Below are 26,311 nucleotides of genomic sequence, written 5' to 3' on the forward strand. Positions count from 1 at the left end.
AGTGGTTATCTTGCTGTGGTTTTAATTTGCATTTCCCTAATGAATAATGGCAGTGAGCATCTTTTCATGTGCTTATTGATCATTTGTATGTCTTCATTGGAGAAATATCTATTCAAGTCCTTTGCCCACTTTTTTATTGGGTTGCTTATCTCTTTGTTATTGTTGTAGAAGTTTTTTTAATATATTCTGGATATTAAACCCTGATCAGGTATATGGTTACCAAATATTCTCTCTCATTCTGTAGAGAAAATATTCTCTTCACTTCTGTGGAGAAAATATTCTCTGCACTTTGTTGATAAAATACTTTGATGCGCAGAAGTTTTTAATTTTGATGAAGTTCAGTTTATCTATTTTTTGTGCGATTATGCTTTTGGTGTCATATCTAAGAATCTATTGTTAAAAATTAGGTCTCTAAGCATCACCCTTATGTTTTCTTCCAAGAATTCTATAGTTTCAATTCTTACTGTTAGGTCTTTGATCTATTTTGAGTTAGTTTTCATATATAGTGTGAGATATAGGTCAAGTTTCATTCTTTTGCATGTGGAGATCCAGTTTTTCCTGCACCATTTGCTGAAGAGACAATTCTTTCCCCATTGGATGGACTTGGCACCCTAGTTAAAAATTAATTGGCCATAGATACACAGGTTTATTTCTGAATTCTTTATTCTATTTGTCTACATATCTAACTTTATACCAGTACAAGTCTGTTTTGATTACTGTAGCTTTATAGTGTTTGACATTTTAAGATTAGAAAAAGTTATTACTGTATCACTTCCCTTTGCTACCAGACATTAAAAACCTGATTTATAATGACTATGCACTTTTCCAACATAGATAAACTGTATTATAATTTAACCATTCCTTTAGATTCTATGTTGGAATAGTGCATAGTCTTTTTCCTAGTGAGAGATCCAACAGGAAATAGATGGTACTCTCAAATTGGAATAATTCAAGAAGTGTTTACCATATTTTTACACAAATAATGCTCGTCTTCTATGTTTGTTTGCCAGCTGTGCCCTCCCCCTGCAAAGTGTTTTCATAAGCATGCTATGCTAATTTATTTTTACAGCAACATGTAAAAAATTAGCATAACAGCCCTTATGAAAATATCTTGTGGAGGGGAGGGCATGGTTGGCAAACAAATGTAGAAGGTGCGCAGTATTCGGTAAAATATATTATTTATTTATTTATTTTTAATTTTACTGTGCTTTAGGTGAAAGTTTACAGCACAAATTAGTTTCTCATTAAAAAATTTATACACAAATTGTTTTGTGACATTGGTTGCAATCCCTGCAATGTGTCAGCACTCTCTCCCTTTCCCTTTACACCCTGGGTTCCCTGTGTCCATTTGTCCAGTTTTCCTGTCTCTTCCTGCCTTCTCATCTTTGCTTTTGGGCAGGTGTTGCCCATTTGGTCTCGTATACTTGATTGAACTAAGAAGCATATTGCTCACATGTGTTATTGTTTGTTTGATAGACCTGTCTAATCTTTGGCTGACAGGTGGACTTTGGGAGAGGCTTCAGTTCTGAATTAGGGTATCCAGAGGCCATAGTCTTGGGGGTTCCACCAGTCTCTGTCAGACCAGTAAGTTTGGCCTTTTTGTGTGAATTTGAATTTTGTTCTACATTTTTCTCCTGCTCTGCCTGGAAACTTCTATTGTGATCACTGTCAGAGCAGTCTATGATGGTAGCTGGGCAGCATCTAGTTCTTCTGGGCTCAGCCTGCTGGAGGCTGTGGTCCGTTAGTCCTTTGGACTAATATTTTCCTTGTGTCTTTGGTTTTCTTCATTCTCCTTTGCTCTGGATGGAATGGGACCAATAGATGTACCTTAGATGGCCACTCACAAGCTTTTAAGACCCCAGATGCTACTCACCAAAGTAGGATGTAGAACATTTTCTTTATGAACTATGTTATGCCAATTGACCTAGATGTCCCTCGAGACCATGGTCCCTAGCCCTCAGCCCCAGCAACTCGGTCCCTCAAGGTGTTTGGATGTGTCTAGGAAGCTTCTATAACTTTGCCTTGGTCAAGTTGTGATGACTTCCCCTATATTGTGTGTTGTCTTTTCCTTCACTAAAGTTAACACTCGTCTACTATCTAGTTAGTGATTTTCCTTCCTTCCCTCATAACCATCAAAGATTGTTTTTTTCTGTGTGTAAACCTTTTCTTGGGTTTTTATGATAGTAGTCTCATACAACATTTGTCCTTTTGTGATTGACTTATTTCACTCGGCATAATGCCCTCCAGATTCATGTTGTGAGATGTTTCCTGGAAAAAAATACGGTATTTATAAAGAGACTAATTACAAAGGAGTAGACAGAGTATAGAGCAGCCGCAAAGTGCAGTAACCTGAGGGTAGCAGTTTGGAGCTGTGTGTCTCCTAGGTTCAAAGGAGTAAGAGGAGGAAGCAGTTCTCAGAAATCGAAAAGAAAGTTGTATGGAGGAGACCTTTGTGAAAGGAGGCCCCCTGTGTGGTATAAACAGTTAAGTGCTCAATTACTAACCAATAGATTGGCTGTTTGAACATAGGTGCTTCAGAAGACAGACCTGGTGATCTGCTTCCAAAATGTCACAGTCTTGAAAACCCTATGGAATAGTTCTGCTCTGTACACATGGGGTCACATGGGGTGGCCATAAGTTGGAATTGACTCAATGGCAATTAACAACAACAATAACAACATTGTGAAAGGAGCTGTGACTTTAATTTGAGAGACACAGCCAGCTCAGAGGAAGACAGGAGAATAAATACTCTCTCCCTCCAATCTCCTACTAGGGTACCCCCTTGTCTGAACCTAACTGGAGGCCAGAGGATGTAGGAGCCCTGTTGATACAGTTCAAACAGCCTCGCATGGCAGAGGGCAGGGTGGAGAAAAGTGGAGAGCGACTCCTGAGGGACAAGGGGAAAATACCCAGCACACCTATAAAATGAATTCTGTTGTTATAGTTCTGTCTTGGAAAACTCTTTTTTCTACAAAATTGAATCTAAGACAAGTATTGAAGTGTAGACACTTTATTTAGAAAGTTTAAGCCCAGGGTGTTGAAGGTGAGGATTTAGGAGAAATGAGGCGAGAAAAAATGGAAGTAACGTGATATGATGTGTTACCATGCTGGCCACCACTTTACAATAAGTTATGAAGAGACACAGAAGGTCTCTTGGTAGAGATGTTGACTCAGCTCAAAGAACATCTCCAGAAGATCTGCAGGAATAAACCAAATGTCAGAGCAATCCACAGTCCTGCTTTGTCCTGTTTCCCACTGGAAATAGGTTCAATTCACACAGAATTGACCCTCTTGCATTTCTGGGGCGTGTCTTCCAACCCCTCAGTGACTGCTCAGGAAACCAGATCCCATACCCAATGGTATGACATTTCATCCGTGCTGGAAGCAGGATGACTCAGCAGGGCTAGGGCCCAGGGTAAAGAGTGCAGACCCAGGGCTACAATTAGAACTCCAGTCGTCTTAGAAAACTTGGCGACGACACTGACAAAGAAAAAAGGAGGTAGGTGAGAAGGCATACAGGGTTGTGTCCAAAATAACCTCAAATCCACCGTAGGAAGGGGATGCCAGGCAAATCAGACAGCCCTATAGTATCGGTTGCCTCTGGGCCCTACACAGCCTTCAAAGTCAAAGATTCCCTTAGATTTCCATCTAATTTTTATTCTGCTTAGGTGCAAAGTCAGGTCTCTTAAAATTCTTCAGGGTTTTTCTTTTCCTGTAAATTGTGGACCAAAGATGTGTTTTTGTTTTAAGTTACCTGCCTGTTATCCTGGAAGTCCAGAAGTCATTGCAGATTTTAAGAACTTTGGTTCCCCTTGACCTTCTGAGTCTAAATTGCATGGGGTCCTGAACCTACCCTTGCCTTCCTTCTCACCTGCTCGTCCCTGAAGGAAGAGGCATAGGATTAGAAGTCTCTTTAGGAAAACATACACACACACAACCAAAACCGAAAGAACAGAAACTCAGCCCCTTCTAGTTAGCTCTCCTTATCATCCTTTCTATCATTACAGCACAGCATTATATGTGTCCACGAAATGAGAAGCATATCTAAAGTGCCTTTATTCTTACATATAGGAATTAGTTCCTGAAAGATGTCCAGCTAGTCAAAGATTGCTACTAGACATCAGTGCACTGACTACAGTTGGCAGTTACGTGGGCTTACCAGGCATATTCCCCCTTCTTAAGGAATAGTCTTAAGTTTTTTCCTGCCTGGGCTTCCCTTGTTTTCCCATAGTATGTAATTAAGTCTGGACAATGTCTTTTAGTATTTTCCATAATTGGGAAGGCAGCACAAAGTTATGAATAGAGCAGGAGCTCAACTAGAGTTGAGCAGATATCTCTTGAAACGAATGATTGCTTTACCACAATCCTATTCAATTTTGTAGAAACAGTGGTGGTTCAATGGTAGAATTCTCCCCTTCCATGCTGGATACCCAGGTTCAATTCCCTGCCAGTACACTTCATGTGCAGCCACCACCCATCTGTCAGTGGATGCTTGTGTGTTGCTATGATGCTGAACATGTTTCAGAGGAGCTTCCGGACTAAGACAGACTAGAAGGAAAGACCTGGCAATTTACTTCTAAAAATCAGCCAAAGAAAATCCTATGGATCACAATGGTCCAATCCCCAACTGATCATGGGAATGGCCCAGAAATTGGCAACATTTCTTTCTGTTGTGCATGGGGTCACCATGAGTTGGAGGCCTACTCAACGGCAGCTAACAGCAACAACATTCAATTTTGTACTTATTATACAGCTATTATACAACATATTTATGCCTATTCCAAAGAAAGGTGATCCAACCTAATGCAGAAATTATCAAACAACATCATTAATATCTTATACAAGTAAAATTTTGCTGACAATCATTCAAAAGCAGCTGCAGCAGTATATGGACAGGGAACTGCCAGAAATTCAAGCTGTATTCAGAAGAGGAGGTGGAACCAGGGATATCACTGCTGATGTCAGATGGATCCTGGCTGAAAGCAGAAAGATGTTGACCTGTGTTTTATTGACTATGCAAAGACATTCAAATTATGGATAACATTGCGAAGAATGGGAATTCCAGAACACTTAGATGTGTTCATGAAGAACTTGTACATAGATCAAGAGGAGTCGTTCAAACAGAACAAAGGGATACTGTGTGGTGTAAAGTCAGGAAAGGTGTGCATCAGGGTTGTATCCTTTCACCATACTTATTCAACATGTATGCTGAGCAAATAATCTGAGAAACTGGGCTATATGAAGAAGAACATGGCATCAGGATTGGAGGAAGGCTCATTAACAACCTGTGATATGCAGAAGAAACAACCTTGCTTGCTAAAAGTGAAGAGGACTTGAAGCACTTACTGATGAAGATCAAAGACCACAGCCATCAGTACGGATTACACCTCAACATAAAGAAAAGAAAAATCCTCAAAACTAAACCAGTAAGCAACATCATGACAAATGGAGAAAAGATTGAAGTTGTCAAGGATTTGATTTCTCTTTGGAGACTATCAAATAATTAATTTGAAAAGAAGAATAAAAATATTGGCTTGATATACTTATTTACAGCTCATATACAAAGTTTTGAAAATACCTCTTTGTTTTAGCAGTTGAGTTGGCCAGATATCCTCCCTCCCCCAAAATAACAGAGGCAATATTTTAAATTTGGGAAATAAATGATTCTTACTAATGGCTTCTTCTACATATCCTCAGCATTGTTCAATACACGTGTGTGTGTGTGTGTGTGTGTGTGTGTGTGTATCCTGTTTATTAATGTTTTCTAACTTTAAGGAAAAATACAAACAAAATACATAGTAGAAAGATAAAATATTCTATATCATAGCATTTTTTATAATTTGTTGAGATTATCTTTATGACCTGGTATATAGTCATTCTTTAAAATGTGCCATGTATACTCAAAAATAATCTATATGCATACTTTCTGTATGGGAAGAGTAATTATAATTGCTCTCAGTTGTATTCTATCTTATTATGTAGGCTCCCTCTTTATCCCTGTCTAATACATTTAGTCTTAAATTCTGTTTGGCCTGATAGTATCACTTTTTTGGTTTACTATCTGCGTGACATCTTTTTCTCCTTAGATTTTCAATGTGGTTTTGTTTTAAGTGCGTCTCATAAAAGCAGCATATAGCTGGATTAAGAAAATACAATCTGAGAGTCAGTCTTTTCATAGATGAATTTAACCTATTATTGCAATTAAACATTTGGATTTATTACTTATTTTGTGTTTTTTCTGTCACATTTTTTTCTTTGCTTTTTTCCTTTTCTGTCTTTGGATTATCATTTTTTTATTACTTTCCTCCTGGTTTATTTCTGGTAATCTTTTTAAGATGTTAAAATTTTAACATTGCTAGAAAATTTATAGGGTAACACACACTTTTTAAAAAACCAATAAAAATATAAAAATTTACAAATTTTACATTATTCAATATTTCTATGCCTCTCCTGAGTGTGAATAGTATTTTGTCTTTACTGCCTACAGGACACTCCCCTCCATCTTGTTTCTATTGATAATTTTAGTTTTACCTTTAACTATTGACTATGAAACTCCCACTAGTAAAAATCTATTAAAAGGCAATTTTATGAATTTCTGTGCTCACCTTTGTTTCTTGTTTCCACAACATCCCTCTGGTTTTCTTTCTTTTCTTGTTGAGGCACCTTGTTATTTTCATGAGGGTCTGTAGGTGGCAAATTCTTTGTCTTTGCACAGCTTCACTATTGAATAATATTTAGCAAAGTATAAAATTCTAGGTGAACCTTTATTTCACCTCAGCACTATGAAGTATATTGCATTGCCCTCTCAATTTATAGCAGAGTTTTCATCAGTAACAACATAATAGTTGTTCCTTTGTAAATAATCTGTCTTCTTTCTCTCGTCAAATTTAAGATTTTCCATTTATCCCTGGTGTTCTGCAGTTTCACTATAAGGTTTCTTTGTATGGATTTGGATTTGTTTATTCTGCTTAATATGCAGGCTGAAGGATAACTTTTTTTTTTTAAGGTCTGGAAATTTCAAGGTTATTACTTCTTCACATGTGTCCCATCATCCCTCCATTTTCTTCTTTTAGATTAGAACTCATTTTAGATATAGATCTCAAAATAGTCTTTCCTATTTTTTTCATTGCATAACTTTTTTTCTTTTATTTATTGTTTTAAAAATATATATATAACACAACATTTGCCATTTCAACATTTTTTTCAGGTAAACTAGTTTTCTTTTAATTGTCCTAAAAAAACTAACATACAAAAAAATCTTTGTCTTTCTGGATAAATTATTCAGTACTTTAGTTTTCTTTTTTTCTGTTGAAATATATTATACACACAGAAAAGTGTAATTATTGCTTTACGTACGTTTTATATAAAAAGAACATCTATGTACTAACCACCCAGGTCAAGAAACAGGTCATTGACCCCTACCTAGGTCTACTGTTCCCCTTTCTCTCCTCCTAGAGCAACCACCATCCTGTCCTACGTGGTAATATTTTTTCTTTTATTAAAAATTGTCCTAACTACGTGTGCATCTTTAATTAATGTAGTTGAGTTTTTGCCTGTGTTTGAACTTTATATAAATGGATTAATAGCCTATAGATTCTTTTGTGACTTACTTTTTTTTAGTCAATATTGTTTGTGAGAGTCATTTTCATTGATGTATATATTTCACTGTATAAATATGCCAAGGTATTTATCCATTCTATTGATAATAGAAGGAGCCTTGGTGGCACAGTGGTAAAGTGCTTGACTGCTAACTGAAAGGTCGGTGGTTCAAACCCACCAGGGGCTGTATGGGAGAAAGATGTGGCAACCTGCTTCCATAAAGATTACAGCCTTGGAAGCCCCATGGCACAGTTCTACTCTGTCCTATAAGGTCGCTATGAGTCGGTATTGACTCGATGGCAACAGGTAAGGTATTGATAATAGATATCCTCAATTAATTTGGAGCTATTATGAACAATACTGCTATGAATATTCTTGTACATGTCTATTAGTGTCCATATGCATGAGTTTCTCTAGGATGTATATCTAAGAATGGAACTGCTGAATACAGAGTGTGGCCACCTTCTAAATAATAGATGATGCCAAGGCATTTTCCAAAGTGATCTACCAGCTTACACTACAATCTGTACTATATGAAGTTTCAAATTATCGTAAATCCTCACCAAGATCTGGCACAGTCAGACTGAAAATTTTGCCAGTCCGGCGATGTGTACTATAAAGCACATAGAGATACCAAGTCTTACTTTCATCGTGTTACTGAGTTTATCCCATGTATCGTGCGTGTTTTCCAGTATGGTTTTAATTAATAGAGTTCTTTCCTATCTCAAACTATTCTTATTTGTGTTCCATACTTTCTTATTATTTTAAAATGGACATTATCCCTTTATATACTTCTTTGAGCCTCCTAAACATACATGTTTTCACAGTCTTTATTGAATCATTCCACACATTAATTTCATTTGCAGAGAATTCAAGTTCCAATCATTGACTTTGTTGATTTTCTTGGCATAAGTTTCTTCAAGTGTTTAGGAATGTTGATTTGCAGGCTTGTTTCGTGTGAGAGAGTAGTTATTGTTGTCTCCTTACCACCCCATGCTGACCCCTCTCTATCTATAAGTTTTGCTATTATCTTTGCCCTAGTCCTTAATTTAGGGGTTCTGAAAATCCCTGCCTCAGAGTAACCTTGTGAATATCGCATATTCAATCATCAAACAAGCATGAGGCTTGGTGACCTTTTCTGTCTCCTTAGAAAGCCTGGGAGTGGTTTCAGCCTTTGTTTATGGGCAGAGGGTTCCAGCCACCCCAGCTGCCACTCCCACACAGTAAGCCTAGTTCCTGCTCCCCTGAATTACTTGGTTCCATTACTCTGCAAAAGCCAAACTGCCATCTGCCATTGTCTGATTCTGTATCTTGAAGTCAGCAGGCCCACAATTGCTGGCTCTAGTTACCAGTTAGCAGTTGTCTTCAAGTCGATTCCAACTCATGACCACCCCAAGTGTGTGAGAGTAGAACTGTACTCGACATGGTTTTCAATGGCTGATTTTTCAGAAATAGATCACAAAGTCTTTCTTCTGAGGTGCCTCTGGGTGGACTCAAACCTCTAACCTTTCGGTTAGCAGCTGAGTGCTTTAACCACTTGCATCCTCCAGGGAGTCCTTCCAGTTCTACCTGTCACTTTATGTTTCTGTTTTGTTTGGGTCCACAGAGCTATTTTATATATATTAGTTTGGCTATGTCTTTTTGGTGTTCTCTCTTGCTATTTTATTTGTCATTGCCAAGTGTTAGACCAGCACAGAGTTCTACTAAATTCTCAATTTTCCCATAGAAAATAATATACTAAGTAAATGGGATGGAAAATCAGGATTAGATTTCTAGTGAGGAAAATACAATAACTTGAAGTTTTGATAAACCCCCTGTGTTAGTCATCTAGTGCTTCTATAACAGAAATACCACAAGTGGGTGGCTTTAACAAAGAGAAATTTATTCTCTCACAGTCTAGGAGGCTAGAAGTCTGAATTCAGGGTGCCAGCTCCAGGGGAAGCCTTTCTCTCTCTGTCAGCTCTGGAGGAAGTTCCTTGTCATCAATCTTCCCCAGTCAAGGAGCTTCTTAGCGCAGGGACCCTGGGTCCAAAAAACGAGCTATTCTCCTGGCTCTTGTTTCTTGGTGGTTTGAGGTTCCCATCTCTCTGCTCACTTCTCTCTTTCATATCTCAAAAGAGACTGACTTAAGACACAACATAATCTTGTAGATTGAGTCCTGTCTCATTATCATAACTGCTGCTAATCCCACCTCCTTAACATCATAGAGGTAGGATTTACAACACATAGGAAAATCACATCAGATGACAAAATGGTGGACAATCACACAAAACTGGGAATCATAGCCTAGCCAAGTTGACACATATTTTTGGGGGTCACAATTCAATCCATAACACTCCCTATTCCAAAGTGCTGATTATCTCTTCCCTCCTACTCACTTTCTACCTCTTTTAGAATAGAGTATTATAGCTATTTTTAGGATACCTAAGACTTACATTACTTTTTTAGAAATAAATTTCAAACTTTTCTGATTACTAGAGCAGATCACTGGACAAAATGAGATGTCATGTTTGTTTTCATTCTTTTGCAGTTACATTCATTTTTGAACTAAGGAAGACAGATTCACAATGCAAATGCAAATGCAAAGTGCACTTAGAATCCAGAGGAGGAAGAGATAAGGTCTTTAGAAATATCAATTTAACTAATTTCCTATTTATTGCAAGTGAGTATAAAGGTGTGATTGATTAAAGATGGCCGAATTTCTGAGACTCCACTTCTTGAAGAGAGGAGTGGCAATTTGTCCTCCCCTTGAATGTAGGCTGGCCTTGAGGCCCACTTTGGCCAACAGATTGAGAAGTGGCACTATGTAACTTTTGAGGCTGGGCCTGAAGACATACAAAGTTTCCATTTTTGCACTCTTTCGAACACTCCATTTTAAGACCCCAGCCATGGAAGAAGCCCCATGGATAACCAAGGCTTTCTGGTCAACTGAGCCAGCTAAACTTTCCATTAACGGTACTAGGTGCCAGCTATGTGCGTGACCCCTCTTTGACATTCCAGCCAAGCTGAGCCTCCAGATGAGACCACATGGAACAGAAGGACTGCCCAGCTCAGCCCAGTCAACCCACGGAATCATGGGAAAAATAGACAGCTGTTGTTTTAAACCACTAAACCATGGGATGGTTTATTTCCAGCAAGAAATAATCCAAAAAAAAAAAAGGAAAAATTAATGCTAGTTACTTTGGTGTCTAAAAAGCAAAGATATCACCTTGATGACTAAGGTTCACCCAACCCAAGCCATGGTCTTTTCAATTGCCTCATATGCATGTGAAAGCTGGACAATGAAAAAGGAAAACAGAGAAGAATTGATGCATTTGAGTTGTAGTGTTGGCAAACAACATTGAACATATTGTGGGCTTCCAGAAAACAAACGAATCAAACTTAGAAGAAATATAACCAGAATGCTTCTTAGGAGCGAGGATGACAAGACTTCAGATCACTAACTTTGGACACATCATTAGGAAAGACCAATCACTAGAAAAGGCCATCATGGTTGGTAAAGCGGAGGGCCAGCGAAGATTAGAGAGGCCCTTTGTGAGATGGATTGACACGGTGGCCGAAACAATGGACTCATAGCAATGATCATGAACATAGTGCAAGACTGGGCAACATTTTTACCTATTTTATACCTAAGGTTGCTATCAGTCAGAGCCAACTCAATAGCAACTAACAACCACTTTGGTGTCTTGTCAAAGCAAGAGCATATGGCCTAAAAACAGATAATGATTCATGCGCTTATCTTTCAGAACAGAGGCCTCCTTGTATTATCTAAGAAAACATATTGAGTTTCTGTATTAGAGAACTAATTAGAATTTGTGCATATCTGTTAATGTAATCCACTTCAAAAATATATCTGAAAAAGAAAGTTTTTTTTTTTTTTTAAATGTTTGGCATCCCTCACCCCCCGCCCCAGTTTTTAAAGCTATTCTTTCCCAATTTATTTCTTCATCAGAACTTTAGAATACTTGGGAACTGCTTTAACAAATGTTAAAACATATTATAATGCTGCAATAACTAAACAATGTGTTATTACACAAGAATAAAAAAATAAATGGAACAGAGTAGAAAACACTGAACAGAAATCCATTACATTGTAAGAATTTAGTTTGATAATTGTAGTAGTTCAAATAAACGGGAAAATGATGTGATATGTGTGCTAAGAAAACTGTGCAGTTATCTAGAAAAATAAAATAAAACAACATTCCTCTTACATACCACACATCAAAAAGAAAAATTCCAAGTGAATTACTAAAAAACTAAATGTAAAAAAAAAAAAATTATACATATTGCAGTGCTATTGATTACTTTTGTGTGCCCTTTCTAGCCATGGTCTTGTAACTCCCACCCAGGTGACTGGGCAGGACTGTGTGGTAGGGTAATTGTGGCCCACCAAAGGGTTTGGTCAGTTTTGCCTTAAAAGAGAGCCAATTCCAGAGCAGAAAGGAGGATCCTACCACCACCCAGGAAGAACAGCCAGGAGCTGAGAGCACATTCTTTGGACTTAGGATCCCTGAACTGAGAAACTCCTGGAAGCAGGAGAGAGGGAGAGAGAGACAGACAGAGGCAAAGAGAGACAGAGCGAGCTGTAACCCTGAAAACAGTGAGAAGCGGTGGCAGGAAAGACCCGGTAGCGGAGACTGCACATTTGGCTTCCCGGTCCATGGGGAGAGAAAATTGAGTGCCTCTGGGGAGAGACCGAGGGCCAGGGAGAGGTGTGCCTGTGAGCGTGGCTGGGAACAGACTGTCCTGATGGAAGAACTGTATCCTAAGTGTTTCTGAGCCCGAACTGTAACTGTTACGTTCCTAATAAACTCCATAATTGTGAGTATGGTCTATGAGTACTGTGTGGCCATTGCAATGAATTACCAAACCCAGCAGAGGAGTAGAGAGTGCTGTGCGAGGGATGGTTAGTATCAGAATTAGTAAAGATGGCAGAGAGACGAGGCTTGTCTGGCCTCCACCTGATGGGAGTCAGCTTTGTGCTGTTGATCTTGGTTCTCCTTTCCCCTTGTGGGGTTGGAGGAGGTCAGACACTGCCCCCAAGCTGTTTTTACACATACCCACTGTCCTGGTTATTCTCCATTCGCCCACCCCCACTCCCTAATCTTTGCCTTTCTCTGCCCTGTTCAGTGCCCCAGGGTTCTGCCTTCTGGCTTCAAGTTGAATTTATCCAATGGAAGGCGCCAGCAGGAAAAGGAAACAGAGACTGGGGTATTTCTTCCCTGACTTCTCAATGCTTCAGTTCCTGGTTTCAGCAGGGGCTGCCTCCTTCTGTGACTACAGCTCTAATGAGGGTGCTTTCTGCTCTCAGTCCAGCTCCCACTGGACCAGTAATTCCATTTCCTTTCCCTTGTTTCTGAAGCTCTGAGTTGGTCTCTGGGCACTTCAACATTTTTGTTGGTTTCCTTAGCCCTGCCCACACCTGTGGAAGTAATCACTTTATTACATTGTTTTTGAAATCAAAGCTGAGTATGTCTTTTGTTTCTCTCTGGATCTGAATGATGAATCAACCTCTATATTCTTCCTTTGGCATGTGGAAGACTTTTTTAAAAAAACAAAACAAAACAAAAAAAACCCCAAAACAAAAGGAAAATTTTATGAATTGAGAAATGTTTGCATTTTTTTTACATTTTGTCTAATCTGTTTTTTTAAGATTTCTTTTTCAAATTTAAACCTGTTAATCTATTTCTGAGACTCAAAAAGTGTGATATCCAGTGTTGCTGAATATGGCAAAATGATACCATTTGCCGCTGGTTTGTGCTATAAGTTAGCACATCTTCCTGTCAGGCAATATGCTAAGACTTTTGACATAATTCAAGACTTGGAAAAGCAGGTATCAAAGATTTACTCTAATGATATAATAAAAACTTTGAACAAAAATTTTTGAGGCAGTCTTTAATTTTAAGTATTAAGAGTATAAGACATTTGTTAAACAAACTGAAGCATATCCATATTATAAAACCCTACACTGTTAATAAAAATTATCTCCTAAAAAATATTGAATGGTGTTGAAAAATGCTTACCAAAATTAAAGAGGAAAAATGAGTTACAAAAAGGTATACAAAATTCCCACCCTCAATTTCAGTGGGCATATTTCCATGTCAGGAAGATTTTACCTAGGACATGATTTTAACAGCAGTCTCATACGCCATAATTTGGATATGCCATAATTTATTGTATGCAGAGAAGAAAGAATCAAAGAATTCTTTTTAAAATGTCAAAAGTGGTTATATATGATTGGGATGTTAGGGTCTTTCACTTTATATGCTATTGTAGGAATATAGAAAACAAACTTTTATCATCAGGAAATAAGCAGTAAATATGTTTAAAATATTCCGTAAATGTAACATTTAATAAATGATCACCACGGTGCCTTGAAATAAAGTTCTGGCTGTGTCTATATGTTGTTGTTATGTTAATTACTGTTGAGTTGGCCTCCTACTCATGACAACTCCATGAACAATGGGATTGGACTCATTTTCATTGGCTAATTTTTCAGAAGCAGATCGTGAGGCTTTTCTTCCTAGTCCATCTTAGTCTGGAAATTCTCTTGAAACCTGTTCAGCATCATATCAACATACAAGCCTCCACTGACAGACGGTGGTGGCTGCACATGAGATGCGTTGGCTGGGAATCTAACCTGGGTGTCCCACATGGAAGGTGAAAATTCTATCACTAGATGATGTCACAATTTCACTAGAAAGCAAGTGGTTTTACTCATTTGATGAACATGTCCCATCTCTATAGGGCTATTCCAAAGTAATCAGAACTTTCAGTGACTTAACAATCCCAAGAGATTATAAAATGCAATATAAATGCGATAAATACAAATAATTTTTTTTTCTAAAAGTCTAGCTTTCAGTGCATTGCAAACTATTTTCCAATTTGAACTGTAGATGCAGCCTAGGAGTCAACTTAAGCTCAAAGTTTATTATGAGGAAAACCAAAAGTGCTGTCTTGGCTGAATGCCAGGCCAGGAAAGCATATTGCCTGTCTTCCCTTTCCCTTGTGGATTTGACCGGACAGAGCAGCCACCAACATCACTTCCTTCCCTGAAATGCTGCACAGGGGTTGCTGGGCTCTTCAAAGCAGCTGCCAGGCACATACCATTCTTCTGAAACACTCAGTTCTTCAGAAGGGTGGAATTTTCCTGTGTTCTTGTTTTATCTTCCCAAGCTCAGTGTCCTCAAAATTCTCGACACAATATTCAAAGCCTTTGAAAACTCAGTGTGGCTGAGTTTTCTGTTGCTATTGAATGAGATACAATTAATTACTGATGAAATTGATTTTTTAATTTGCCAACAAATTCTTAATAGATTTTTTTGGTGCTAAGTCCTTAAGTTTACTTTATTCCCAAGACAAAGACAAAATAACTGAACCCCCAAGGACTGTAGCTTCATGAAAAAGAACAGAATAATTAGGAATGTAGACTTTGAAATCAAATAAATGTAGAGCAATGGGGATTTAAGTCCCAACTTTCTACCTTGGTAATTTTGGTCAGTTGACTTAATCCTTCTGTATTAGTTTCCTAGGGCTGCCAAAACAAATTATCACAAACTTAGTGGCTTAAAACAACAGGAATGTATTCTCTTACAATTTTGGAGGCCAGAAGTCCAAAGTCAAGGTGCTGGCAGGACATTACTCCCTTCAAAGGCTCTAGGCTGGAACTCTTTCTTGTCTCTTTCAGCTTCTGATGGCTGCAGGCTTTCCGTGGCTTATAGATGCATCAGTCCCGTCTCTACCTCCATCTTCACATGGCCTTCTCCTGCTGAGAGTTTTGGTGCAGCCCAGATAAAGCTCTCCTCAGTTTAGCATTTGAGGGAAACTTTATCCATGTAGCCTGTAGTGGAACTTGCCTTTAACACATCTCACCCATACCATCTGCTTACCCCATCAGGGGAGAGACCTGGTGGGGAAGCAGGCCCACACTTCTGTGAAAACTAGTCCTTGGTCCACAGATCTAAACAGGCTAACCCTAGAATCAAAGAAAAGTAACTACACACACATACACACACACACACACACACACACACACACACACACATGACTTGGAGGAACAAATAAAGCCTGTGACTCTAGCAAAAACAAAAATCATTCAGGGAACAGAAGAGAATGAAAAAAAAAAATTCTATCTTGCCTGCTCAGAGAGACTCAAGACATATTAAATCTGTAACACAAGAATAGTTTGCTTTGAAAAGGGAGCAATCAAGAAACAGGAAAGAATAATTGGAAATTAAATGATTACTGAAACAACAGGAAATAGGGAAGGAAAAAAAATTTTGGTGGGAGTAGGGGTTGTTCTGTCCTCTGGAAAAAAATTTTAACATTGAATAACAAACCTAGATTTATTCTCTTTGCTTCTCAATTTTTCTCTTATATTTTCCATTATGTAGGAATTGCAGCATGAGAGAGCATTGGAAATTGTAGAAGGGGTAGTACTCCAAGGTATATTAGAATTTTTTGAGGGATCTTGGTGGCACATCGCAGCGTCCACGTCAAAGTGCGATGATGAGAAAAACACCCTAGGATGCTGGCTGCAGTTGAAAAAGTGTTGGTTCAGATTAGAACAGAAGATGAACTCTGAGAGGAATTCACATTTTTCTTGAAGTCAATCTGTATACCAAATTGTATGACAAGGAAACCGGCTAACTTTTTGTAAACAAGAGAATATAAAGGAGTTCTGATAGCGCAATGCTTTAGCGTTCTGCTGTTAACCCAAAGATCAGCTGTTTGACCCACAACTTCTCCCAGGGAGAAAAGACCTGGAGATCTACTCCTGTAAAAGTTACAGCCCAGGAAACCCTATAGGACAGTTCTACTCTGTCCTATAGTGTCGCTATGAATCAGAATCGACTCAACGACAAACAACAACAAACAGAATACAAAAGTACTCAGAAACTTCAGGAAATCCCATAGCTGTATATAAGTCAAAGAAAAAAAAATGAAATAACTAAAATATGGCATAATTTGGAACACTTGATGGAATGTAAAAACAGAGAAGTAATTTGACCTTGCTGCTAAGAACATTATTCTTTGAGAGGTACAGATTATTGACATGGGATTGTATTTTGTTTTGTTCTATAAATTCAACTATATTAGAATTATATAAATACTATACAGAATTAAATAGAACTTGCATTGATTGGTTGTATTTCTTCCTTGTTGTTGGATCAGCTGTCTTCTAAATTTCTTGGCATAGACAAGTGGACCTTCCAACATTGCATCCATTTGTTGAAGCATCTCAATTGCTATTCCATCAATTCTTGGAGCCTTGTTTTTCGCCAATATCCTCACTGCAGTTTGGACATCTTCCTTCAATACCATCAGTTCTTGATCATATGCTACCTTATGAAATGCAGTATAGCTAATAAAAGTTAGGAGACAGATGAGTAAAGGAAAGAAGAGGAAAGTGAAGAAGCTTTAACAATCTCATCCCATACGATAGGGAGTCCAGAGATTCTGTCTAAAGTTACTATATAACAATTTTGCTGATTTTTAACTCGTAGCAACCCCATGTGATAGAGTAGAACTGCCCTCTAGGTTTTTCTCGGCTCTAATCTTTATGGGAGCAGATCGCCAGGTCTTTCTCCTATGGAGCCACCGGGTGGGTTTGAACAGCTAACAGCCAACCTTTAGGTTAGCAGCCAAGTGCTTAACCAGTGCACCACTGGGGCTCCTTATATAAAAACATAGAGGTTTAAATATATTAAAATTATAAAGGTATAACTGTCGCAGCGGCGACGGTAATCGAGACGGCGACGACAGTAACCAACTGCACAACTCTTACAGAGAAGTGGGGCCAGGAGGGTCACTCTGAGGCGTGGACCCCCACTTCAGTCCCAGGAGTTTATTTTATAGTCAATACAGCAATCAACAGGGCAATTAACAAAACAATGGGCTTTGAATGCAGGCAAGGGAGAAGGAATTCAGGTAAACAAGTCAATCAGTTAAGGGACAATAGGTTTGGGAAAACACATCCGGACAAGTCTCGACATGTTGGAGACAAGTCTCAACATGCTGTGCAGCATAGAGGCCTGTGGGGGCTGCAGTCGTCAATAGTGCAGCCATGTTTAAATGGCATATATACCCACATATAACCAATGGAAGAACAAAATATATATAAAACTAACAAACTTGGGAGGAGTAGGAAATAGGGGCAATGCCTACATCTCTTTATTTATCAAGCTCATATTTTAAATTTTATAATAGAAGAGCCAAAACTCAGAACAGTTAAATTACATCTGGGGAGTGGAATGTGCATGTAGGAAGAGAATGTTACTTTTTATTTTAAAGTAAATAATTTAAAATTATTTCTTTTAGATTTGTATCACCAAACATTAGATGAAATAGGCATTTAATATTCACTAGTATTTATTAATAATCATAATCATTTATTGAAAACATCATCATACATTAAATGAAATAATGCTTTTATTTTCAAATCATGAGTTTAGTCCTCAAATTTTGGTAAATAGAAATTAAATAAAATTAAGACTGAAAATTTAATCTACTCTATAAGAAACGGCTGTTAAAGAAAAAGGTGATGGTAATAAAAAAATTGTTTTCACTTTCAATAGTTTTGGGATGATATTTTCAAGTGAGCCCTGGTGGCACAATGGTTAAGCACTCAGCTGCTAACTGAAAGGTTAATGGGGTGGTTCTCTGCAGGAGAAAAGATCTGGTGATCTGCTCCTTTAAAGATTACACACTAGGAAACCCTCTGGGACAGTCCTACTTTGTCATGTAGGGTTGCTATGAGTAGGTATCTCAAAGGCACGCAACAACAGCCCAGTTGTATTTAACTTTCCCCAGAGGCAGCGTTGGGACAGCCTTGGGTGTACATAGGAGAGGAGCTATATTATACTGATTCCCTTCCAGGGACGGTGAAGTGAAGTGTGGACGCCAGCACCAAGTCTTGACTATGGAAGTCCTACCACTCAAGAAGCAGATAAGGTTTAAGAGGAATTGGCAGGAGTTTGCTATTCTTTCTGGCACAGGCAAAAGAACAATTCGGTTTCTTAATAAAATATTTGGGTTAGAATTCTTTACTTCAAAGACCCCATTTAAGCCTGAACTTCTCTAGGAGCCTGAATTTCTCCAGTAGCCTGATCTTACGCTTAGCATGTGCTGTCTTGTGTGTCATACGTCTCTAAAGATGTCTTTCCACCAGTGCAAAACTCACAAAGGACTGAGAGGCAATGGGTCTCTATGTAAACTTATTATTTTAATACCAGCTTTGTTGACGTTGTTTTTAGTTGCCATCGAGTTGATTCCGACTGTTGGGAACCCCATGTGTGCAGAGTAGAACTGCTCCATAGGGTTTCCTAGGGTGTAATCTTTACAAGAGCAAGATACCTGAGCTGAGGCTCCCAAGCTAAACTTCTCAAACTCTTGTTCTTACCTTGTCAGCAACTAGAAGCCTCTTTCTGCAGCCCCCACAGGACGCTCAAAGTTTATGTGCAGCCTGAACTAGTGTATGCCCCACCCTGAAGGAAATAGAAAACCTTTTCACTGAGGAGCCTGAGATGAGTAAGAATCATTGTACTGATAACGACGTGTATTCCAGAGTAACTGACAAAACAGGAGGAGACAATGGGGAGGTAACAACGTCGTTCTTCCTGCTCCTGGGAAGCATGGTTGAGGGTCAGGGAATTCCCGGGGGGAAGTAAAGTGGGAGTCCTACGAACGGCTCCGCTGAACCCCACAGGACTTTCTGCAGCTCTCCTCAGGGTTCATGTCTAGAGCTAACTAGAGAAATCAGGGCTATTAATAACCCTTGTCCCAAAACACACGCTCCACTGTCCCTTTCATCCTCTTTTACTTTCAGATTTTTTTTTTGGAACATTCCCCTCTAAAAGGTGATGCTATAATATAATCTCTGCTAAGACATTAACTGATGACTTAAGGTATTATTTTATTGTTAGGAGCCATATGAAGAATGGATCAGCCATCCCCTCACTTCTCCTGTGCTAGAGGATTCTTGCATCCAGTCACGTCACACACAATGCCTTTTTGACAACTTAACTTAGACCATTCTAAATATATGGCAAATTATTTCATAATTCAGTTATTCTAGCAGAAAGTATAGAACTGTGAGATTTGTAATAGATGAAGGGAGCCAAATTAAAAGCTCTCAAGTAGTCACGTGGGAAGTCAGACTAAATCATTCTGTGTTTCTCCCTCATTTTTATTCAGCAAACTACTTATTGAGCACGTGCTATGTGCTGAGCACTTTGCTTGGTGTTATAGATAAAAAGATGAAAACAATGTAAATCTTGACCTCAAGGTACTTATACTATAGTGTTTAGAAAGATACCTACATATAAACAAAGATCTGTAGTAAAGGCTACAGGTGCTGTTATATAGGCATATTCAGGTTGCAATATAAATACAAAAAAGACTGTGGTCAATTCTACCTGGCCTGAGCGAGGATAGCTGTGTTCTCTTTAGTGACCTAGGCTACTCGCTCTGAGGATAACATCTATTACTGTTATTGTTTTATTCATCATTGTACCTCTACTGCTTTGTACATAGTAGGTGCTCAGTAAATCATTTTTAAATGAATAAATGGATCAGTAAGTGTTCAGTAAATGGATAGGAGGGAAAGGATATTTTAGACAGATTGAAGAGCATGAGCAAAAGATAGACTTGCTGTAGAGCATGGTAGATGTGAAGCAAAATTCAAGAAATTTAGTATAAGGGTCAAGGTCCTCATGACCTGGCCCCTGCCTCCCTCACCAGCCTTGTCCCCCATGCATTGCTCCACTTTGGTTGTGCTGAAGAGTTTGGCCTTTATACTAGAGGCAATGGGGGCCCATTGCAGAGTGTTAAGCAGGACGGTGACATGATCAGTATTGTGTTTTAGAAAGATAACTCTGACTCCAATGTGAAGGATAAATTAGAGGAGGGAGACTCTGGAGTTGGGAAGATTATTTAGAACAGTAGTAGTTCAGGTGGGAGGATGCATATAAGAATCATCTGGAAAAATTAAAAAATAAAAAACTCTGCCTCCAGGGCCCACTCCAGACCATTTAAATCAGAATCTCTGGGTATGGGATCCAGGCATACATAATTTCTAAACCTTACCAGGTGATTCCAGTGTACAACCAAGGTTGAGAATCACTGGCATAAATTAAGAGTAACAGAATGGAAAAGGGGGCATATACGTAAGGACTGTTGAAGGAAGAAGAACAATATAGCTTGGTAATAGAGCAGTGGCAATGAGGAAAAGGGAAGAAATGAATTACTCACAGGTTCTAGTCAGAGTCTGGAATTTGGAGGTATAATGACCAACCTTCCCAATTTGCCAGGGACTCTCTTGGTTTTAGACCCCTAGTGGCACAGTGGTTAAGAACTTGGCTGCTAACCAAAAGGTCAGCAGTTCATATCCACCAGCTGCTCCTTGGAAACCCTATACGGCAGTCCTACTCTGTCCTATAGGCTCACTATGAGTCAGAATCGACTTGACAGCAGCAGGCTTCATTTTTTTGGTTTTGGTCTTGGTTTTAGCACTGAAAGTGCCCCATCCTAGAAACTCTCTAGTCCTAGGATAGTTGTTTACCCAACAGGGAGGATGGTGGTACCCTTCACCAAGATAGGCAATACAGGATCAGAGTGTAGTTGGGGGAAAGATGATTAATTTTAAACATGGGTAACAGCTGCTAGGTGCTGGTGACTAACACTATCCTAAGGCTCACAGCTGAGAATGATATGAGCTAATCCCTCTACATTCTAAATTCTGAGAATCACAACTGTTAGGCCAACCACTTCTTCACAGGACTTACTAAGAGAGACCAATAATCAGAACCAGTACTACCATCTCACACCCTAATCTAAAATGAGGTTGAAAGGGAGAAGGCCATTGTCTTTTGCAGAACTACATAATTCATATAGAACTCTTTATTCCCCAGGACAACGGAAGGAGGTGGATTGGGATTGCGCCTCATCATCAAGGCCAAGGGAGGGGGCTCTCAAGAGAACTACTCACAGGTTTATGGGTTTCTGACATGTCATTCCCTGTCTGGACAGTTGCTGGGCACTAGGCTAACTGTCCAGCCCCTGTGCCACCAGAGTAGAAGAAAAGTATGTTGGGAAGAGATGGCATGGTGGAGGACTGCCAGATGGAACAGGGGCCAAGACTGTCTCCACTCAAAGTCTCCTAAAAGGTTTGGAAGGTGGATTCCACTTAGGCCTGAAGACCCAAGAGTTGGCTGTGGTAAGTTGATCATATTGGGAGCTTCAGTCTTTCCTGGGATGGCCTCAGCATTGGGCAAGGAGAAGCACACATCAGACGAATGGGGCATAGGCTGCCTGTTCGGAGGCTGGGCCTGAAGTTGAGAGCTTGAGAGCAACTCCCTTGTCAGATGTTGTCGTCAGCCACCATCTGTCCACACTGAGCACAGGGACTATAAACTAGGACCCATAAGGACACCTATCCCTCTTTTCTGGACAATTCCAGCAGGGAATGCAATGGAAAGACACTAGAAGGTGCATGTGAACAAGATCACACTCCTATTCTGCTGTAGGGGTGGGGAGAGGAGGTGGGAGAGGAGAACAGAGCCATAAACTGGATATGAAACTAAAGTTCTAAAATAAACTTCATTTAATCTTTAGGATAGTAAGTTATTATTTTAATAGCTAGCAGTTAACTATTCTGATAATTGAAAGTAACTGAAAAGTTATAGCATTAGGCTAAGATATCATTAAGGAAGCCCACTTTCTGTGGAAAAAGGGGTTTTGACACAGCAGTTATTGCCATGTTGTAAGCCCATGTGGGGAGGAATTGACGCTTTCTGCCAACAGTAGAAGTGGATCCTCCTCCAGCCCCTTCAGATGACTGCAGCCCCAGCTGAGAGCTTGAAAACAACTTCATGAGAAACCCCGAGACAAAACCTGGTGCTAAGACACTCCTGGATTCCTGACCCTCAGAAATTGTGAGAAAATACATGTTTGTTGTTGTAAGTTGCTCGTTTGAGGGTCATTTGTTATGCAGCAATAGATAATTAATACGAGTTGTCCCAAGCTGGGATAAGAAGGCCAGGCCTTTATGCCGGACTCATTGATTAGTCATTGGATGCAAACTGGAAGGAGGCATGGCTTTGGATGAGGCAGTGTTCTTTAGAAAAGCTGATCCTCAAAGAGGGCAATTGGCCGAAGGCCATCTTCCAGTAACATTCCAGCAGCTGGGTGACTAAGTCCTTTATTCCTGAAGGGGGATCTGGACAGCATGTCACAGAACACTCTATGGCATGTTTAACTTGAGCTGCCTGTGGGGGCTCCAGAAAGAGGTGTCTAGTCGCTGACAAGGTAAGAATCAGAGTCTGAGAAGTTAACTTGGGAGCCTCAGCTCATGTATCCTGTTCTCTCCTCTTTTCCATTGCTCTCTTTTTAAATGTTAGTGTTCCTGGGGTTTCATCTTTGACTTCCTCTTACATCTTTGAGAAGGAAAACTAGGAGAGCATGTCCATAAAGCCAAGAGAGGAGATAGTATTAGGAAGAAGGTTGTAGTCAATTAATGTTCACCAAACATATTGTTTGGGGTCCTGAAGATGTCATGCTTGACGGGAGTGACAAAAGATGGTTTAATGAAGGGACTGTTTACAGAATTGTGGTCAAGGGTGAGAGAAATCTATAGGGATCATGACTGAAGTACCTTCTGCTCTTAGCCTGAAGAGCAAGTGCAGAAGTGGGTGCCAGAACTTGGAGAGGAGAGCTATGTGGAGAGAGCTGACCTTCAGGAACCATGGCCTTACAAGAGAAACAAAGCCAACCTGAGGTGGCTCAGTGGGGTTGGGGTGGGTGGGATGGGGACAATGGAATAAATACTGACTTTACCCTCCTCCTGCCCTCTGGGTTTCTGTGAAACCTACCTGGGAGCCAGATGGCCTAGGACCCCATTGATGGAGGCTTGAAAGTGGATCTGCAAAAGCAAAAAATGAAAGGCATTCACAGACAAGAGTTAGATATGCCCATGATTGATCTCTCTCTTAGAAGCAATTTAAGATAAATTGCAAATGTTTGGGTACATTAAGTTTTGAGGATGCTGTCAGAGAGAGAAACTACTGTTCTCTTCCCCTATAAGATTCTGTTGGTGCCACTGACAGATACTGGATAAATAGACTACTGGTCTGATTCAGGAGAATATTACCTTCCTAGGAAATTATATTTAGTTCTGTATCTTGACTGTATCAATGCCAATATCCTGGCTGTGATATTGTACTCTAGTTTGGCAAGATGTTACCATCACAGGTAAAAAGTACACAAGATCTTTCCGCATTTCTGACAACCGCATCTGAATCTACAATTACCTCAAGATAAAAAGTTTAATTAAAAAATTATATTTACTTATTTTTATTTCATGTATTCCCCTTATGATAATTGAATCTGAGGCTTTAAAAAATCTATGGAGAGCCAGTTATTGCTCAGCAGTTATTACTCTGATAAGATTAGTATCTGAACCTTATGAGAAAGAAAATGTTGAGTCCGCTGATATATTATGACTTGGATCTTGCATCTGTCAAACGCAGCTGTTGTTGCCTTGAATAAGCAAATATAAATCAAAGGCCCAGGAGAGATGCTTGAGGCCTTGGAAAGTCAGTCAACAAAGGACACTGTAATTGGATCTGCCTCATGTGCAGAGAGCAAGAGTTTACTTCTTGTATCACTATTGTGATAGAACTACTCTGCACAACGGGCTGTTAACCTACAGTCAGATTTCAACATTCTTACATGTTGTTGCTCTCTTTTAGAGTCTTGTTAGTTAATGGAATTAACTAGCTTATTTATCATTAAAGTAGTAATTAAAAAAAATAAACCCACATTAACAGGCTCATCTGGGAAACAACAGCTGCTCCAAGCTCCCAGAGGAGAGGAGGCAATTTAAAACCTGATCCCAGTCAAAAGACATTTCTAGGTTGAAAGTGCCTGATGTCTTACTCAATTGAAACGAGTGTTTGGAATATGTGTGGAATATAGAAAGTCTCCATGTACTTTTGTTCCCTCAGAATTTTTAACTCTATAACTTTACATTTCACAGACTTAATAAAGAAATGGCTTGGTAAGACTATAAGCATTTATTATAATAAATGTTTATTATAAATAAAAATACATATAATAATATTTAATTATATTTATAAATAATATAAATACGACATATATAAGTAATATAAAATATTTATAATTAATATAAAATTAATATTATTTAATAATGCTATTATTAAATATAAATATTTATTACAATAAAAGCATTTATTGAACAAAATGGTAATTTTTGGTCCTGGTATACAAAACAACCATCAGTGACATATATTGTATATCTTTATTAATATCTTCAAAGATGAAAACTCAAATAGTTTTATTTTGGGATAGGATGTGTTTCGTGCAGTATGAATCTGGATGCTGCCTTCTACATGTAATTAGTACAGTCAGGTTTGAAATTCTATTTTCCATCTCTCATATAAGAAAAATAGAAGAAGGTTGTTAAATAGCATCTAGGCCGGAAACACAAAAGCATTATAATGAAGAATCTTAAACTCATCGTGATCTTAGTGAACGGGTTCAGATTCAGGATAACAATACAGAAAATGGTATTTACTAACATATATGGCATAAAGTGCATATCTGACCCATTTCAACAGATCAATTTCAATTTAATATGTGGGTATATTTTTTTTTATTGTGGTAAAAATGTATCTAACAAAACATTTGCCAATTCAACAATTTTTGCATGTAACATTGATTCATTGACATTCATTATGCTCATCATATTGTGCCACCATTACCATTATCTTTTTCCACCACCGGTAATAGAAACTGAGTGCTCCCTAAGCAATAGCTCCCTATGAGGAATAAATTTAACGCAAATCACTGTCAAAGCAGCCTTATTTGTGGAAAGATGGGAAGTCATTACAGCATAATTTCATAGCAGAAATCATATTGTCAAGACCCAAAGTCATTATGGGTAAAAATGGCCCCTTGCCTAGGCACAGGCCACTAGATTTTGATCATCCAAGAAAGGGTGATTGATGAAGGCTGACTCACAGGTCTAAGGGAGAAAGACAAGTCCTTTTAATAAGTAAATGATCTTGGTATAGCTGGCCCCTTAAGTGATCCCACTAATTTCATTCAAGCAAACAGAGTGGTGCAAAATAGATTAAGTGGAATTTGAAACAGAAGGCCTAGTCCATCTAGATACAGTAGCTGTTTTGCTAGAATCTGTCTAGCTGTAAATTACATTTAGAGTTGTTGCCATTATTTATCTTTAGCTCTTTATAATCTCCCATCATCAGAGTGAACTGCTGAATGTCCTACCAGGTGGAAAAAACTCCCCTGGATCCCTTGTCAGATCAAGAAATTGGGTAGTGACATCATTGGAAATTTTCCTCTTTTTTATTCACCAATCCCAATCTGAGTTCATAAACCTAGATTAAGCCCTAGTTGTACAATTGTGACTTGAGGGGAGTTACATAACTTTTCTGAGCTTTGACTTCCTCATCTATAAAATGGGAATAATGTGGGATTCAAAGGATAATGTATATAACACAGCTAGCACAGAACCTGGTGCATAGTAGGCCTTGAATCAATAGTCGTTAGTTGCTGTCGAGTCATCAACAAATAAAAGGGCTTGATTTGAAATTTATTTCTACCTTAGATGATTTCACAATAATAAATCTGAGATAGAATTTAACAGCCTTTCATGCCACCTCTCTTCCTA

Source organism: Trichechus manatus, unplaced genomic scaffold (assembly GCF_000243295.1).
Source record: "Trichechus manatus latirostris isolate Lorelei unplaced genomic scaffold, TriManLat1.0 scaffold00074, whole genome shotgun sequence".
In the NCBI taxonomy this organism is placed as follows: Eukaryota; Metazoa; Chordata; class Mammalia; order Sirenia; family Trichechidae; genus Trichechus; species Trichechus manatus.